At 33.5% G+C, this 17509-nt stretch overlaps 1 protein-coding gene across 4 annotated transcripts in view; it reads right to left on the bottom strand.

The window, feature by feature from the left end:
- The window catches only part of LOC118184693 (dermonecrotic toxin SdSicTox-betaIIB1bxii-like), a 180833-nt gene that overhangs the window by 101253 nt on the left and 62071 nt on the right, over positions 1 to 17509 (bottom strand). Inside the window, exon 1 of one of the 4 annotated variants that reach the window (XM_085822845.1) lies at positions 2327 to 2905. The exons of 2 other annotated variants lie outside the window; for them this stretch is intronic. The gene's annotated coding sequence lies outside the window, so the exon portion shown is untranslated. Of the gene's footprint in view, positions 1 to 2326; positions 2906 to 17509 lie in introns of those variants that run through there. One more of the 4 variants, XM_085822850.1, reaches the window with a different exon arrangement.

Genomic DNA, 17509 nt, shown 5'->3' on the forward strand with positions numbered 1-17509 from the left:
TCTGAGAAGAAATGAAAAACTCCTTTGTAAAAATGGATTGATGAAAGACTATTTTAATCGCATGTTTAAAATCTCAATTTAACCTTAATCAGGAGATGAAAAAACAAGAAGTTGAGCAATCTTTGAATTCCATGGAATTGTGAAACTTATTAGAAGCAGCCGATAAGGCTCATGTGATGTTCAAATTTTCTCTAAGATCCCGAATAGTCTTTGACCTTGGATTTCAAATAAGAATTACTGTAGTTTATGAAAGCTGAAAACAATATTGCCAACATTAAGCAGTCAGTGTACCAGTCAAGGCCATTCCACTGAAGTCTCTTGCACTAAAAAGAGCAATTCTGTAATTTTTTTACTTATTACAAAGTTAAAAGCCTACTTATAATTCTTAAAATATCAATGTCTAGGGTAAAGAATTGTCTAAATGCGCAGAAAATGCCCTTTTCGACAGCAATTGTTATTTTAAGTAGCTTTGGTTGCAACATTAGTATCAATATGATGTCCGTATTATGATTAAATATTTAGAAAAAACTGTAATAGAATAATTAATAATTAATTATTTACTTTATTAAACAAAAATGACTATAAGTTAAACATTTTTTACATTAAATAAAGCAATATATGGCATATGATTACCGCGTACAATATATAGACAAGAAGTCAGATTCTGTTTTAGTTTCTGTTAAGCAGAAAAACATGGCAGTAAATAAAAGTTTTTTGAAAATTTAACTATCTACTTCCATGAATTCAACTTTTAACACGCCGGAGTCTTCCAAATTAACATAGCTATAAAGTTTATACTAGAAAATTCTCCGAAACAAAGTACTTATATAACTCATGATGCGGAAGAAACATCACTGAAGGTTCTCTTCCTGTTTGTTCTGACACGAAAGAATGGCAGACGATAAAGAACTCAATAACAATAAATAAATAAATTTTCCTTTTTAACTTTCAGAACATGGCAGCACAATGATATTCGTTACAGAAAGCAACACATATTCTGTAGATCCTTCGCTGTATTGTAAATTTAGTTATATTCGCAGAAACATTTTATCTTTATGTTTCTTAATTCAAAATTTTCAAATTTAACAGAATTCTTGAAATTGAAAATAATTTGCAAAATAATTCGCTTTTGCATAAGCGAAAAAAGGAATTTCATACTTTGCCACCTGTTGCTCAGTGTCTAGAATCCTTTGACATACAGAATTAAACAGAAATTTGAAGAATAACGAATCGAATGTACTAATATTCAATTACTTTTGCAAAATATTTGTAGTAATTATTATTAGTAGTCCAAAGGGTAATTTGCCCAGAATGCCTTTTAATTTCGTTTTAGCATTTTGCCTGGATTCACTATAAACGGCGAATTACTTTTTAAATTATTTTGCTACCCAATATTAGAGCCCTGTGTTATATTTAATGAAATTAAATAATAAAGAATCTGCATAAATGTATGTATGTTTCTCTCATTGTGATAGCCCACCAGCGGCCGAGCGGTAAGGTCGCTGAACACTGGTAGTTCGGTCCGAGGTTCGAATCCCGCGAACGGGCTGGCTGCATGGGCGTTTTCGTGGTTTTCCCCATGTGTAACGTGTATACGAGCCAGTTTCCCTTAGAAAGTCCTCCACGAAGGCATCCCTCCCCTTAGGCAGATAGCCCTCGAGGCTTTGCTATAATCTCACACACTCTCATTGTGATAAAACAACGGTACCTAGAGCCATCCAATTTTGAATAACGTAATCTTCCACCGAATATGGGCATCAGGAAGCCCTGATTTGAAATTTTTTTATTAACTATTTCATATTTTGTAAAGACTTTAATGAAATTTTGATTAACAAACGCAACGATTTTAAAGTGAGCAATGGTAACAGTGTACCGAAAAAAAATTATGTCCAGCGCGCGAGACTGTGTATTAGAAATTCTAAACATATACTCTTTTGAATATGTTGTGATATTGCTGTTCAATTGAATTTTTATGGTTTAAATGGGAAGAAGAATAATATTTAATAAACAAAGGTAACATACAAAACCTTAAAAAACGCCCATTCTGAACGCCATAAAATCTGAAGGCTTTCAACTTTTTTTTTTTTAAATTTCATACTTATATATTTTTATATTTTGCTAATTTTACGATCAAGCAGGTAGACAAATAAATTATATTCTGCTTACATTGAATTTCTGTAATAGTTTAGAAAACTGCTTTAACTTAAAAAGCTTTTCAAATTCAATAAAAGTTTCTTTCAGTGTCGTATATGATTTAATTTATTAAAATTTAAATTAAAAAAATACTACATAAACTTATTATCAAAATAATGAAATGAGTACTTACGTAATATACGCAGGGAAAAAATAATTCCACATTTTTCCTTCTTTGTCACGAAACCACAGCCGATGATAAGTATTGCAATATCAAGGGGCAAAATAATAATATGTTTTTTTAAGATCTGGAAATTGGCAACACATTCTTGCTTATCAATATAAAGGAATTAATCCAGTTTGACGGAACCATCGACATTAGTCTTGTTATGTAGAACTTCCAGTTGATATTCCTTTGTGTTTGAGCTATTGATTTTGTTAGAAGCGAGTGCTTTTGACATATAAACCAACCAGACACACTCGACTCACATTCTATCTCCGAGAGATTCAAACGGAAGAAAATTTCACTTTCAGAGCAACACTTCTGTTCTACGGTCACTGCACTGTTCCTGCACTCTTCATATTTTTTCACGGTTGGGACAAGCCGTAAACCGTTTCAAAGGAAACCACTTTCACCAGTGAAGATTACAAGCAGAGGTTTTTCCTTCTCCAATCTATATTTGTTGACACGTTTATTTTTAAACCTTTAAAAGAGGTCGCCAAACTTTTTTATGTTATTTCTTAATTTGGCTTTTCTTTCATCTGAGCAGCAGGTATCTGATCAAGATCTTTAGTAATCTTGTTGAAGGTTATATCATTCTAGTGCAAACCGGTTTATCTATTGGACCATTAATTCCAAACGGTTGAATGGTTCAGGAAATGAAAGACAGTTAGTTAGGGTCTTCCGTTTTCAAGGTGATTTGTAACTGTCTCACTTTTCACAGTCGCTTTCAAGAAATAAAAATGTAAAAGAAAGTTCTCCGATAACAAAGAGCATTTTTTTTTTAAATCCAGCTTGCTTCCAAAATCGGACTTTTTCTAATACCAGTACAATAGAAGAAGTTAGATACTTGACAGAAAGAAGGCCATTCTAGATTATTGCCCATGATAACTTCCTCTCAACACAGTTGCCTGAAATATTTATAACAACTGAAATCAAAATGGAAGTAAGAATGATTAATTTTATCTCGAGAATGATCTACTACTTCGAATATGGTACGTAGCTAGCTATATGGCGCATTTTTAATGGACTGGCATATTAGACTGAATACATTGAAATATGTAAAAAGACCATAATAGTGAGTTTACTTTTTCTGAAATCAACTTAAAACTGCATTTTGGGTCTAAAAGAAGAAAATAAATGCATTTATCATATGCAGGTTTTTCCCAGACATTAAAACAACGTTTTAACTAAACACATTGATTGGGAATTCATATTTGAGGGATAAAACTTGTAGAGACATTAGGTATATTTGATTTAGGAATAAAAAAGGAGCAATACCCTCGCCGGGTCTCGAACCTGGACCTCTCAATCACGCGCCGAGTGTGCTTACCTTTACACCACGAAGGCATGCTGAAATAAAGAAGAAAATACCCTCTTCATTATTCGAACCTTATATACTCCTGCGTAAATTCAGTATCATGTATCCCGGCATCTGCATATATAATCTCGTATCATCTTGTAGCATGTAATATATTCTGCACCATGTATCTTGGATCTTGGTATCTGTCTATATTAGTATCTTCTGCACCTTGTATCATATATCTTGGAACATCCTGCAATACGTAACCTATGTTGTAAAATGTAACCCTGTATGTTTAACAAATATCTCGTATCATCCTGTAATGTATTTCATATATCTCGTATCATCCTTTAATATGTATTATGTATCATGCATCTTGGTATCTGCTTATATCAGTATCTTCTGCACCTTGTATCATATATCTTGCAACATCCTGCAATACGTAACCTATATTGTAAAATGTAACACTGTACGTTTTAACAAATATCCTGTATCATTGTGTAATAATTATCATATATCTCGTATTACCCTTTTAATATGTAACCTATTTTGAACCTTCTTTTCTTAATTATGTGTATGTCACCTTGTGCATGTCCTTATATTTGTCACCTTATTTATCTACCACACCTTATGTTCTATGTATCATGCATCCTGGCATCTACCAATATTTGTATTTTTTGCATCTTGTAACATATATCTCGCACAACCCTGTATCATGCATCTTATTTCGCACCTTCTACCATGTATCCTGCCACTTATATCACTCTTCACCTCGTATTATGTATCTTGGCATCTGCATATATCTGTATCCGCAGCATCTTGTATCATATATCTCGCAACATCCTGTAACATATAACTGATTCTGCTCCTATATATCTTATATTCATAAGTATGCGTACGTCACCCAATGTGTGTCACCTTAGATATGTTCTTATGAATGTGCCCTTATACATCTCATGCACCCCATGTTCCTTCGTAAGATGTATTTGGGCATCTGAATATATATCTTCTGCACAGTTTATCTGTAGCCACCGTATGGTCTTATGTATCATGTAGCTAGGCAATAGATAAAGGTGGACGTGGCGCTATACCGATTAACCGTATTGGTAGAGCGATGATGCCCACGTCCTTCGTCGCATGTCGCATGTGTGGCCTGTTATGACCGTGAGACCAACTTGTTTGGTTAGGTGGGTTCGGCTGCGCCCACTTCTGGCGCCTTATATACTAAGCTTCCTTTTAAAGGGTGACTGGGGATTAGGGACCAAATCTTGATGGTGAAGAATCATCATTCACCACCTTTTAGTTCGGGCACCATTGTCGAGATATTAAGTTACTTTTGATGCGGGAGACGCGAAAAATGAGCAATGCCCTCGCCGGGACTCGAACCTAGACCTCTCGAATACACGCCGAGTGTGCTAACCGCGGAGGCAAATGGGAGAAAATATCTTATATACTGATAGTTTGCTCTTGAAACATATCTATGATTTCTCGAAATCCCATTTTATTAGCGTCCAGACATACAGTGGTGGCCAAAATTGTGGACACTTTTGGAAATTTTTATGTTTTTGAACTTTGTATGCTTATAGAAAATGTTACGTTTCGCAAAATTCAAACTTGTATATATTATTTTAAAGAGAATTTATTACTGAATTCAATACAAAACGCAAAATTCAATTATTTGCAATACAAAAAAAAATTATATGTACTTTAATGTAAATAAAAAACACAGTTATGAAGTGGTTTGCAATGTCTAGCTTTCTTGGCGAATCACTGTTCTTGTTCTGAGAACCAATCAAATGTTAGTAACTGCCAGTAGAAGCTGACATCATGTTTACACTAGAAGTAATTCATTATTTTGCTTTGTTCTGTAGAAGGAGGACCTGTTTCTTATACACTGCAATTACAAGTAAGAATTTTTGTAAAAATTTTTAATATTTAGTCAAGAAGCAATGACGTCAAATAAAAGAGTAGATTGGACACTTAGAAAGAGATGTAATATTATTGTGTTACGAGAAAGTGGTCTTTCCTATGCTGAAATTGCAAGATAGGTGGGTGGTTCAGTGACTACATCTGGAGTCCGAAAGATTTGTTTACGATAACAGGAGACAAATTCAATAAAAAACAAAGAAGGAAATGGCCGAAAAAGGTGCACCACATCTATTGATGACAGAAGAATAAAAAGACTATGTCTCCAAGATAGAAAAATGTCATCAGCGGCCATCAGAAGTGATCTGAATGATGCCGGTGTTTCTGTCAGTTCAAGAACAATCAAGAGAAGATTAACAGATGTTGGACTGAGAGGTAGAATTCCACGAGAAACGCCTTATCTTAATTTTCAGCAACGAAAAAAAAAAAAAAAAAAAAAAAGCCTACAGTGGGCAAAGGAACACATTAATTGGACAGATGATCAGTGGTCACAAGTTATATGGAGTGATGAAACTAAGATATCGTTATGTAGAATAGGAGAAGAGTTACATCCTGACTGCATTCAAGCAACTGTGAAGAACCCAGTTAGTGTTATGATTTGGTCATGCATGTCAGCAGATGGTATGGGTCGCCTTCGTGTCATCGATGGGACACTGAATGCCAGAAAATACATTGACACTATTCTAGAACCGAAACTTCTACATTCCATCAGAGATCTCTTTCCCAACAAAGCTTCGTTTATTTTTCAGCAGGATTCTGCTCCTTGCCACACGGCCAAAATATCGAAAGAGTGGTTTCGTACAAAGAGCATTAAATTGTTGTCATGGCTAGGAAACAGTCCTGACCTCAATCCTATCGAAAATTTGTGGCACCGTTTGAAAACTCTTGTCCGAATGAGGCGCCCATCAAATAAAAGGGAACTAATTGAGGCTGTTTATTGTTTCCTGGCATCATGTAATAACGAAAGAAGAGCTTAAAACTCTTGTCAGTTCAATGAAACGTCGATGTGAAGCTGTAATCAAAAATAAAGGGTACCCTACTAAGTACTGATAACTCACTGCAATCATCACTGTCTGATGTATATCGATAACTATTATCGTTTAACATTTTTTGTATTACAAATAATTGAATTTTGTGTTTTTATTGAATTCAGTAATAAATTCTCTTTAAAATGACATATACAAGTTCGCATTTTGTGAAACGTAACGTTTTGTATAAGCATACAAAATTCAAAAACATAAAAATTTCCAAAAGTGTCCACAATTTTGGCCACCACTGTATATATCGGTGTTCATGAAACTTCTGTAGTCGTCATTTGTTTTCGCAACCTTTGATCGTAGGCATATATACTTTTAGCTACAAAAGTGCTTTCAATAGGGCTAATGCTGTGGCATTTTTAAACCTATAACATCAATTTAAAAAACAAATGTGAGGGCATGCTTTTTATGTGGTTTATATTTAGTAAATATTTACATCATCTAAAAAATAAAAGGCAGAAGGTTGGACATCCGTACGATAAAAATTAAGGAGATATTTAATTTTAAAGTTTGAGATCGTGTTCAGGGGTTGCACACAAATTAAAAGGTGAAAATATTTAAATTTGTTTGCAACTAAAAATAAAATATCAGTGAAAATTTTTTTTTTCTGATGTGAAAAGATAATAGGACGAACATTATTATGCAGACTGTCAAGAAAAATATTAATACATATAAATTAAAAGGAAAGATCTTACTTAGAGAACCTTATAGGATTCGTGTTCTGTAAAACAGTGGCAGACTTCAGAAACACATATAAATCATAACATTATTTACAAAAACTAAAAAAATGGTTTAATGAATAGTTTTATAGCTTAAGGAAATTTTTTTTGACAATTAGACTTGATTTGAAAAAAATGTTAATATTGCTTCTGAATGTTATTAACGTATTTTAAGCATTTAAATCTTGCTTCTGTAAAAATACTCTTGCACACAGAATGTAACAAAATTATATATTAAGGAATTTTGCAGAGGTATAAGGTATTTCTCCCGCCTTTATAAGGTATTTCTACTATATAATTACTCGCCTTAAATACCTTTATAAGGTGTAAAAGGTATAAACCAAACTTCATGGTATAAAACCAATCTCAAATTGGTAAGATTTATTCCTTAATCAACTTCTCGAGGAAAATCGAAAAAGATGGCAAACATCCTAAATTTTGAAATGAAACATCTCTGTCAATTTTGTCATAATGGAGTCAAATATTTCATATAATAAATATAAAATTTTACTAAACATGACTAGAGGTACCAAGGAACCGTCTAAAATGTTAAATGTCGTTATGTTTACGAAATCGAAATTTATTTATTTTTTCTTAAATTTACGACAACCAAACGTGTACAGTAGCGTAGTTTAAACACTTGCGCAATTAGAAGAACATGTCTACAACAAATGATTGGGGGGGGGGGTGAAGCCCGAAAAAGAGCTTTAATGGACACTGCGTACGAAAAATATAAATTAAACACACATGCAAATAAAAAATGTTAGAAATATATAGCTAAATCAGTAGTTAGAAATATGTCTTTTGATTCTACCACGTATATAAGAATTATTTCATAATATAGCTTTAAGAAGGAGACTGCTACTTAAGATTTTTGAACAGAGTTTTATACGAAAATTCCCAGTAAATATAAGTAGCAAAATAATTATTATGTAACTAATTGTAAGTCATGGGTAATTCAAAAATGAAAGCAGGCGACCTTTAATCTATCTATCTATCTATATATATATATAAAGTATGTGTGTTCGCTAATAACTCAGTCACTACTATAGCTATCGTCACTAAACTTTCTACAATTCTTTTCGATGTCCTGGAAAAAGTCCACGTCCACTTTTTTCCACACACAAACACACACCCACAAAATAAAAAATCTGATGTGTACACCACATGACTTCCTTGTACGAAATATTAAATTATACGCATTTTTTCTTGCATTTCATTTAAACGTATTGGATTGAATTAAATCTATTTCGCCGATAGCGCATAAACCACAATAGAATAAATGCATTCTTTAAAATTCACTCTAGTATTTGTTTACCACAGCGACACTCTGACGCTAGATTCATTTCACTTAACACTATTATATTTCGTTCATATTATAACTCATAATGCACAAAATTTATATCATTTGAAGAATTATCTAATCGTTACCACATGTCCTATTCAAATACTATAATAAAGCTAGAACGATGTATAAAAGAATTTAAGCAAACAAAACAAAAAAGAAACAGTTTTCCACAGACGATTGAGTATTTCTCATTCAAATGATTCAGTTCTCACTTCGCGACATGGCAAAAATACATGAAAACTCAAATATCTGTATTAAAAATTAAGAAGTAAATCTTAAACACTTATTTCCTTGAAAAAATTCCAGAAAGGTTTAAGCATGATTTAATTCGCAATAGTAAATGAAGGCGTTATCTTTGTTGTTGCGAAGCTAATTTTCTCTAGATTGGCAACAAATCCACTATCCTGCTGTTTCAAATGTAAACAAGCAATGGCCGCCATCAAAAAATTATTAGGCTTAGCGGCACTTAAACAACTTTAAAATTGTTGATAATTCTAAACATATTGCATACAGATTTACTAAAGTCATAAAAACTTAAACTTGAAGATAAGAACAACATAATTCGATCAATTTTAAAGCAAAAAATGTACAATTTGCAAGCATATAAGAGTAAAGCTACTGAGATCACTGAGCCGGGTAACAGAGTGGATATATATATATAAATATATTTATGCGGTATTGGTGCGGCCGATTGCATCCAAAATACGATTTACATGTTATAGCAGTCCTATATACAAAATTCAAACGTTCTGAAGCTACTCGTTTTTGAGTTGTGCGAGATACGTACGTACGTACGTACGTTCATACGTTCGTACAGACGCCACGAAAAATTCTCTTCAGAATTCGTTTTAAAGCAGTTTTATAATTTTTTTTGGAGGAATAGAGTATTTTATTCTGTCCTTACGTACAAATATCACGCTAACACATCATTAAATTGCATTCGATAGCGGTCAAATTGGATATTTTCGTTGAAATATGCTTATAATATTTCGTTGAAATAATCTTTTCGCGATTACAATACTTCCTTTTTACTTCGTACAAGGAAGTAAAAATCTGAAATGTTTTCATACTTTAAATTATGTCCAAAGGGGCTTTTTTTTTTTTTAACGTTTTGTGTGTTACCTTTATTTGTTAAATATCATGTTCTTTGCACTTAAACCATAAAATTTAGTTCAATAGCAATGTAGCAGAATAATTTTAAAATGAGCATGTCTTTAGAATTTCCGATACAGAAACTCGCGCGCTGGAGATAAAAATGCTTTTTTTTTTTTTTTTTTTTTTTTTTAAATTATTATTCCGGTACAGTGTTGCAATTGCTTGCTTTTAAATCGTTGAGTTTGTTACTCAAAAATTCGTTAAAGTGTTACAAAATATGAAATCGATAATAAAACAAATTCCAAATTTCAAATATGGTATTTCAGATGCTCATATTCGCAGTAGGATGATGTCATTCAAAATTGGATGGCTCTAGATACCGTTGTTTTATCGCAATGCGAGAAATATACTACATACATTTATGCAGATTTCTCATTATTTAATTTCTTCAAATATAAAGCAGGACTCTAACATTGGGTGGCAACAGTTTGAAAAGTTAATCGACATTTATAGGACTCCGACGCAAAATGCCAAAACGAAAGTAATAGTCCTTCGAGACTCAAATCCCTTTGGACTAAAAAGAATACTAAAATCAGAGATATTAGTTAAAAACGCTTAAAACCTAATTTTCGCCCTCATTTTTCCGAGTGGTAACAGTGCTGATATCAGCAATAATGGCAACAGTGACGTATTAGCAGCCATTATTGCTGATATAATAAGAGAGAATTAGTTTATATTTCTATCGAAATTTTTATGTAGGTTCCATATCACTCAAAGTAATTCATTTTGCTCAAAATAATGATATATTTGTTTTTATATTTTCTGACCCAAATGGCAATTCCATATGTCATATGGGTACATATACCATATGATTCTATGATTATGTACTCAGTTGTGGTACATGTATTGAATATTGCTTCGTTTCTTTGGCAATTTTTATGCGTTATATTGATGCATCATATTCCTTATGACGTGTCTAATATGCTATTATACGAATTTTCAAACGATGCCATGAGTAAAATAATACATTACTTCTCAATCTAATTTAACTGGCATCGGGTACTTCCGCTAGTGGTATAATAATTCACAAATTATACCGTTGAGAAGTTTGGGATTCCTGAGTTAGGAAGTAAGGGAATTAGATGGAAAGGAAGATTCTGCGCATTGCATCATTTAGAATGAATATCTCAGCCATTTTACATAGGTGAAGGATATGATTTGATGGCAAATATTACTATTCCGAATAAAAAAATATTGAAAGGAATTAATTGAAGTAACTCTACGAACAAATGACGTAAATTAAAGCATATAATTTCTAATAATTCGAGGGATCTGATCAAGGATTTTATTCCTAAGATTTTGCACCGCTAACTATGTGCTGTTTACATAAATAACTCAAGCTAACTCATCAGAGGTAAAGCAAAAACCGAAATGTTATAGTAAATTATACTGTTTTAAAAATACGCATACAGTGTTATACAGCTTTATAGAAATTGTAGAATATTTATATTTGTACACGCATATGTCTCTGTTTTTACTTCCTTGTACGAAATAAAAAGGAAGTATTGTAATCGCGAAAAGCTTCAGGCAGCATATTTCAACGAAAATATCCACTTTGACCGCTTTCGAATGCAGTTTAACGATGTTTTTGCGTGATATCTGTACGCAAGGACACAATAAAAGACACCTTTCCTCCAAAAAAATTATAAAACTGCTTTAAAATTAATTCTGAAGAGAATTTTTCGTGGCGTCTGTACGAAAGTATGTACGTACGTACGTATCTCGCATAACTCAAAAACGAGTAGCCTCAGAACGTTGAAATTTTGTATATAGGACTGCTATAACATGTACATGTGCACCTCGAATTTTGGTTGCAATCGGCCGCACCGAACGTATATAAATACTATATTTATATATATATATATCTACTTTGTTACTCGGCACAGTGATCTCAGTTTCTTTACTCTTATATGTTTGTAAATTGTACATTTTTTGCTTTAAAAATGATTGAATTATGTTGTTTTTATCTTCCGGTTAAGGGTTTTATGCCTTTAGTAAATCTGTATGCAATATTTTTAGAATTATCAACAATTTTAAAATTGTTTAAGTGCCGCTAAGCCTAATTTGATGGCGGCCATTGTTCTTGTTTACATTTAAAACATCTGAGTAGCGGATTTGTTGCCAATCTAGAGAAACTCAGCTTCGCAACAACAAAGATAACGCTTTCATTTATTATTTAAATCATGCTTAATCCTTTCTAGAATTTTTTCGAGGAAATAAGCGTTTCAGATTTACTTCGTAATTTTTAATACAGATATTTTGAGTTTTTATGTATTTTTGCCTAGTCGCGAAGTGAGAACTGTATTAAGTGAATGAGAAATACTAAATCGTCTGTGGAAAACTGTTTCTTTTCTGTTTTGTTTGCTTAATTTCTTTCATACATCGTTTTAGCTTTGTTATAGTATTTGAATAGAACATGTGGCAACGATTAGATAATTCTTTAAATGATATAAATTTTGTGCATTCTGAGTTATAATATGAACGAAATATAATACTGTTAAGTAAACCTAGCGCCAGAAAAGTTATGGTAAACAAAGTGAATTTTAAAGAATGCATTTATTCTGTTGTGGTTCATGCGCTGTAAGCGAAGTAGGTTTAATTCAATCTAATAAGTTTAAATAAAATGCAAGAAAAAATGCGTATAATTTAATATTCCGTATAAGGAAGTAATGTGGTGTACACATCAGATTTTTTTATTTCTTATATTATTTCTTATATTATTATTATTCAGATTTTTTTATTCTTATATTAAGTCCTTTTATATTCACCCTCATACATTGAATAATTTTATTTAAAGATTTAATTTCACCATTTAGTAACTGAAGATACTTATTTTTATTTATTAAATAGCAACATCATTTTGAAGTGTTATTCCATAATCTAAAGTTTTTTCACACTTTTAATTTTTGTTTGTTTCATTATCTTTTTATTTTAGCCTAAATGGCAGCTTCAGAAGGGCTATTAATTTCGTTTTGGCATTTTGCGTCGATTCACTGTTTTCCACCAAATATTACAGCTCTGTGTTATATTTAAAGAAATTAAATAATGAAGAATCTGCATAAATGTATGTACGTTTCTCGCATTGTGGTAAAACAACGGTACCTAGAGCCATCCAATTTTGAATAACGTAATCCTCCACCGAATATGGGCATCTGGAAGCCCTAATTTGGAATTTGTTTTATTATCGATTTCATATTTTGTAAAACTTTAACGAATTTTTGATTATCAAGCTCAACGATTTCGAAGCGAGCAATGGCACCACTGTGCGGAAAAAAAAATATGTCCAACCTGCGAGACTGTGTATCGGAAATTCTAAAAATATGCTCATTTAAAAATTATTTTGCGATATTGCTGTTGAATTGAATTTTACGGTTTAAGTGCGAAGAACATGATATTTAATAAATAAAAGTAACACAGAAAATGTTAAAAAAAAAAAAAAAAAAAAAAAAAAAAAAAAAGCTCCTTCGGGCGTAAAGTAAAATCTGAAAGGCTTTCAGAATTTTAAAAAAAAAATTTTTAAATTAATTTTTTTTTTTTTTTTTTTTTTTTTTTCAGATGATATTGCACACACGGAAGGAAAAGTTAAGTATTTTATAATCGAGATGTGCGTCATATGATGTTAGAAATGCATTTAATCGATAATACGAATTGTATAAAGTTTAATAACACATATTGCAAAATTTGATTAAGAAATATAGATTGTTTTTAAATTACTAACATCGTTAAGCTGATAAATAACTCACTTTATAATAAATATAAAATACAATGAAAGATCTTATGCCTCATTGAATTTTAACAACTTCCTATTTCGCCAAGGTACGAATTTTTACCTGTCAAGAACTGAAAGCAATAACACATAATTTTAGGTGTTAATATATAAATATATGAATAGTTTTATTTGATATGAAACTGGTAAAAGCTAAAAAAACTAATTAGAAGACCATCGCAATTAAAAAGAAAAATGTAAAATTACTTAAAGAAGAAACCTCTTCTAAAATTTTCCTGAATATTGTATTTAACGCTTTTATGCTTTACAAATAGTGATGGGCAACTTCGGTGCATTCTTGTACCCGGTACGAGAGTAACGGGTACAGACAAGTACCCGGTACAAAATACCCGTTACTCAAGTAACCGTTACTTTGAAAAGTACCGAAAACCGATTTCAAGTACCGAGTACCCAAGTAACGATTTGGAGTACCGAAGTAACGAAATACCGGAGTAACCGTTTGCTGTACCGTAGTACCCTAGTAACGGTTTGCTGTAGCGGAGTACCTAGTAACGGTTTGCTGTACCGGAGTACCCTAGTAACGATTTGGAGTACCGAAGTGCCCTAGTAACGATTTGGAGTACCGAAATACGCAGCTAAAGATTTTGCGCACTGAAGGAACTCTGCCACGTCACCACGTGTTTGATTTTATCTGTACGGAGTAAGATTTTGAATATCAGAAAACATGTCAACTACGGAAGTGTCTGAGGAGCAGACCATTCATGGACACAAGGAGCGCATATCACCATTTCGCAAATACAACCATATACTACTGTCCTCGTACCAAAACCGAAGTGAGCTGAACCCTCATCGATCCTCCAGTAACGAATACCGAAATACCGAGAAGACACGCATATTTTCGTTACAAAGTAACGAATAACGAAAAGCACCCGTTTCGGTACAGAAGTAACGAATACCGAAAAGTACCGATTTCGGTACTGAAGTAACGGGTACTTGGATGTACCGATTTTCAGTACCCGTTACAACTAAGTAAGTACCCGTTACAAAATACCCGGTTCGGTAGTTCCGACTCATCACTATTTACAAATATTTGCGATAGTAAATATTGTCTGTTTTCAAAATAAAGCTTTTTAGTTCTTAAAATTTGCTTTGACGTTCCTAAAATATCGATTGCATATGCAGCAGACCCATATCTTCACGTTCCTCAGTTAGCTTATAAGGGTATTTTCTCCCTCCTTTCTGCATGCCTTCGTGGTGTAACGGTTAGCACACTCGGCGCGTATTTGAGAGGTCCAGGTTCGAGTCCCGGCGAGGGCATTTCTCTTTTTCACCTTACCTGTTTTAAAATAACCTAATGACTCTACAGTGGCGCCCGAACTAAGTCGTGGTGGATGGTGATTCTTCACCACCAGGACCATCGGGATTGGGTCCCCTAATTCCCAGTCGCCCTTTAAAAGGAGAAGTATTTTCTCCGCCCTTTCTGTATGCCTTCGTGGTGTAACAGTTAGCATACTCGGCGCGTATTCGAGAGGTCTGGTTGGATTCTTGGAGAGGACATTGATCATTTTTCACCTTTTTCTGCTTTAAAATAGCTTAATGACTCTACAAACTCTAACTTTTACTCAACATAAACACGCTTACGTTTAAACCTTTTACTTCAAAGCCATAATAAGAAAGAATATTATGCACCCAGAATTGGATAAGAATTCTAATTATGTAAATAAATTGTACATTAATCGAATGTAAACAAGTATTTGAAAGAAGAAACGATTTCCATTCGAGAAAATGTTTTTTAAAGTTGAATTCAATTGAGTCGGGATCCATTAGGAACTGTATACTATAAATAAAAATTTACGTAGTTTGGTAATTAGAACTTTCGATTGTGCTGAAAAGAGTTCTCGGCTTTGACCACCTGTAGCAACCGAAAGCTTTTAAAAATTCACCGAGGATATACTGTTGATGGTTCTTGTAACGACCTTTTGCATCTTCCAGAAAATAAATGCGGATCTTCCAGAAAATAATGTAATAAATGGTATCTGTAATAAAATGGATTTAGTAAACTTTCATCAGTTAAAGACCATTTGCACCAGTCGTTTTAATGCTATAAGGTGTTTCTCCCACTTCCCTAGCGTGCCTTCGTGGTGTAACGGTAGCACGCTGGGCCGGTATCCAGAGTTCCGTGGTTCGATTCCCGGCGAAGGCGGTTGCATATTTTTCATCTTTTCTGCTTCCAATTAACCTAATGACTCTACAAGTCGCGCCCGAACTAAAAGGGTTGTGGATGATGATTCTCCGCACCCATGATTCGGCGACTAGGTTCCCTAAAACCCTAGTCGCCCTTTAAAAAGGGGAGTATATAAGGTATTTCTCCCACTTCCCTAGCGTGCCTTCGTGGTGTAACGGTAACACGCTGGGCCGGTATTCCAGAGGCCCGTGCTTCGATTCCCGGCGAACGCGGTTGCATATTTTTCATCTCTTCGGCTTCCGAAAATCCTAATGTGTCTACAATGAAAGTGTGCATATAACGAGCCATCAACATAGCTACGACTCAAATAGCATCGACTATATATCCTGAAAATTTTTCGTGTTTGGCGATGTGGCGTATGTGAATACATGCAGAAATTTTCGCCTTAATAAAGTTAAGTAATATTGGAAATTCTGGGGGGGAAAGGGTTAGTTTTTGCAAACTCTTAATGTAAAATAACATAAAGACGTAAAATATGAATAAAAAACTTAAGTGTTCAGCTTTATCAGGACATCCAAGCAAAACCTAATCCTTTCCATTTTGATTTTGATAATCAGAAATCGTAATCATAGTGTTTAGATTGTTATGATGCAACAGTAGCTGCAAATTATAGTATTTTCTGATGATTTTATTAAGAGATCAGAATAAGAGGAGTTTTTTTTTCAAATCTGTTAAGAGAAAAGCAACTGAAGCGTCATCGTAATCGGTCAGAATGAAGGAAAACCTCAGGCGGTTCAAGGAAATGTTGATAGAAATGCACTGACCATACTGAACGAGATGTAATGACGTCATAATCAAACTGGAGACTGTAGTTTAAGTTTCGCTAAAGGAAACCGATTATCTATTATTATGTTTCCGGTGCGAACGCAATGCCTGTTTATTAATTCAGAATTTCAGAGCTCTGAGACTAGATTCTGTGTAATCAGCTCTCCCTTTAAAAACATTTATTCTAGATAATGGTATTCTATGCATTCATAATCTAGATTATTATTTATTTCAGTGAATGGGCTCCGAGGGTTTCTTGACTGTTTCAGATTAAGAAAAATATCGTAAACTGAAAATAAAGCTTTGATTTGCACAGCATATCTGCAACACTCTTGGTCCTTTTTACAAATATATAAAAAAGGCGTAATTACCAGAAAAACTCCAGTCGGGGGAATTTTATTTGTTGTTTAAATATCATTATTTTCTTGTTTTGAGCTCTCTTATTCCCAAATGATAGATCTAGGATACTGGAAAGTGATTCATTTGTGAATAAATGCCTGTTCAATCTTAAGCCTTAGTGTTATACATTATATACCATTGCATCAAGAACCACAGTAAAGACATTAAAAAATAATGGGAATTTGTTAATATTTTCAAACTTAAGTATAAGGTATTTCTCCCGCCTTCTTAGCGAGCCTTCGTGGTGTAGTGGTCGGCACATTCAGCGCGTAATTGAGAGGTCCGGGGTTCGATTCCCGGCGAAAGGCGTTGCATATTTTTCATCTTGCCTGCTTCCAAAAATACCTAATGTCTGTACAATGGCGCCCGAACTAAAAAAGGGTGTTGGATGAGGATTCTCCCCACCCAGGATTTGACGATTAGAAAAGGGGAGTATATGAGGTATTTCTCCTGCTTTCCTAGCGTGGCTTCGTGGTGTAGTGGTCTGCACGCTGGGCCAGTATTCCAGAGGTCCGTGGTTCGATTCCTGGCG

The sequence above is a fragment of the Stegodyphus dumicola genome, chromosome 8, assembly GCF_044657685.1.
Source record: "Stegodyphus dumicola isolate Sdum_Otavi_A_Nest chromosome 8, ASM4465768v1".
NCBI classification, from domain to species: domain Eukaryota; kingdom Metazoa; phylum Arthropoda; class Arachnida; order Araneae; family Eresidae; genus Stegodyphus; species Stegodyphus dumicola.